At 38.3% G+C, this 2,717-nt stretch overlaps 1 pseudogene; it reads left to right on the forward strand.

Moving 5' to 3' along the window:
* The first annotated feature begins 292 nt into the window (after window positions 1-292).
* On the forward strand, window positions 293-2,023 carry LOC136316070 (S phase cyclin A-associated protein in the endoplasmic reticulum-like; annotated as a pseudogene).
* Window positions 2,024-2,717: the final 694 nt, after the last annotated feature.

Genomic DNA, 2,717 nt, shown 5'->3' on the forward strand with positions numbered 1-2,717 from the left:
TTGACCTAGAAAATAACTTATTTTTATGTTAAATAATGGCATAAATTTTAAGTCAACATATGCTAGATCACTATAAAAAAGTATTAAGAACAAAAATAAATTATTGATATGTTTTCATAGTAAGAAATAAATAAATAAAACAAAAAAGACTTACTTCTCGGTACCAGGTTAAGTTTCCAAGAAATAAGACTTTCACAATAGCATGTCCTCTACTTCAATTGTCAGTGGATAAAATCAGAAGTAATCAGAAGTTTTATCTTTTGGTATTTAATTTAAAAAAATAAATGCAAGGGGCGCGCGCCTCGCAGACCGGGCGGGCCTGGGCGGGGACGCCTGCCGGTGGAGTGCCTCGCGGGGCCACGGGGACGCAGTGACGGCAGGGAGTCACACCCCATGGATTTATCTGATAAATGACCTTCTTGGCATAAAAGGCAATTAAAGAATGATGGCTTCATTCCAGCGCTCCAACAGTCACGACAAAGTAAGGAGAATAGTTGCAGAGGAGGGTCGTACAGCAAGGAATCTAATAGCTTGGAGTGTTCCTCTAGAAAGCAAAGATGATGATGGAAAATCTAAATGTCAAACTGGTGGAAAGTCAAAGAGGACAATTCAAGGCACTCATAAAACAGCTAAACAGGAGGTGCTAATGATGCTGGATAACTATGTAAGAGATTTCAAAGCGTTGATCGACTGGATTCAACTTCAGGAAAAGCTAGAGAAGACAGATGCTCAAAGCAGACCAACTTCACTGGCATGGGAAGTAAAGAAGATGTCTCCAGGACGTCATGTGATTCCAAGTCCATCAACAGAGAGAATAGGTGTAGCATCAAATGCTCGAAGAAGCTTAAATTTTGGGACATCACCTGGCACAGTGGTTACTCCCCGTCTGGCTCCCACAGGTGTTAGTTGGGCTGACAAGGTTAAGGCTCATCATACAGGCTCTCCTGCTTCTTCAGATGTAGCACTGGCTCAGTCTTGCCCACCAATGACAGTGCAAAAGACGTCTTGCAAAAATGAACGGAAGGATGCTGAAGGATGGGAGACTGTTCAGAGAGGAAGACCTGTTCGATCACGATCAACAGCTATGGTGCCAAAAGCTTCACCACAGGCATTAAGGTAAAAAGATGACAGTGATAAAGAAAATGTATGTTTTTTACCAGATGAAAGCATACAGAAAGGTGAATCTGTTGGAGATGGACCCTCTAATGCTGTAGAAGCTCGGCCCAAAGACTCGTTCCACTCTTGTGACCATCCTCTTACTGAGAGAACTCAGTTCACAGCAAGTACATTGGATGATGTCAAAAACTCTGGCAGTAGCATCTTACAAGACAATTCTGTGTGAACTTCTGAAATACCTGCTGTTCGTGTGGATACAGAGTGTGTTTTGATTACTCAGCAAGATGACACACTGCCTTTGCATACAAATGAAGACCGATTTTCAGCAGAGAAAGCAAGGATAGAAAGTGAAATGGACTCTTCAGATATTTCAAATTCTATGGCGGAAGTTCTTGCTAAAAAGGAAGAGCTAGCAGATCGTCTAGAAAAGGCCAATGAAGAAGCCATCGCCAGTGCTATTGCTGAAGAGGAACAGTTAACTAGAGAAATTGAAGCTGAAGAAAACAATGATATTAATATTGAAACTGACAACGACAGTGATTTTTCTGCCAGCATGGGCAGTGGAAGTGTATTTTTCTGTGGTATGTCTATGGACTGGAACGATGTCCTTGCAGATTATGAAGCTCGTGAATCCTGGCGCCAGAATACATCCTGGGGGGATATTGTGGAGGAGGAACCTGCGAGGCCTCCAGGACATGGAATTCACATGCATGAAAAACTTTCTTCCCCATCTTGTAAAAGAACAATTGCAGAATCTAAGAAGAAACTCGAAGAAAAACAAATGAAAGCACAGCAGCTAAGGGAAAAGTTAAATAAAATGTAAAAAAAAAAATTAAAAAAAAATAAATAAATGCAAAAAAGCCTTGATACTTCAGAATTGTTCTTCATCTCCATAGTTCCACTTTGAGAATTTGGCAAAAGGTAAATGCATAACACCTATCTAGTTCTTCAGCTTATTAACACCCTTAGTGAGCTGTAAAACCCAAGAGAACAACAAGAAGAGGAAAAGGAAGAGCTAGCCCCACCAGATATTGAAATAACCCAATCTATATAAACTTACACACACACACACACACACACACATACACACACACACACATGAGATTTGGTGCGTTGTGCAGACAGAATCATGGAAAAAGATAAATAAGCTGAACGACATATATAGAAAGTGCATGATAAAATAACCATTATAAATTTGTGAATAATGAGCTTTTTTTTATTAGAATGTTGGGATAAATGGATAGCCATTGGATAAATGGTGAAATTGAATCCATTACTCACACCAGGCAGTAAGATAAGCTTTGAATTGCTCAGAGATTTTAACAAAAAGAATAATCATACAAGTACTAGAAGAAAATTGGATAGATTACTTTATAGCCTTATATAAGAATAACTTGCCTATCTAAGAGTCAAAATCCAAAGACAAAAAGAAAAAATAAAGGAAGTACAAAAATCTAATCACATAATAAAAAAGCTTTTGAATGATTAAAAACACTATAAGCAAAGTAGTAAGATAAATTAACTATTTGCCACTTAAACCATAAAGAAATAATATTTTTAATATATTAAAGACTTCTAAAATAGAAAACAGCCAGTGGTTC

The sequence above is a fragment of the Saccopteryx bilineata genome, chromosome 12 (genome assembly GCF_036850765.1).
Source record: "Saccopteryx bilineata isolate mSacBil1 chromosome 12, mSacBil1_pri_phased_curated, whole genome shotgun sequence".
Classification (NCBI taxonomy): Eukaryota; Metazoa; Chordata; class Mammalia; order Chiroptera; family Emballonuridae; genus Saccopteryx; species Saccopteryx bilineata.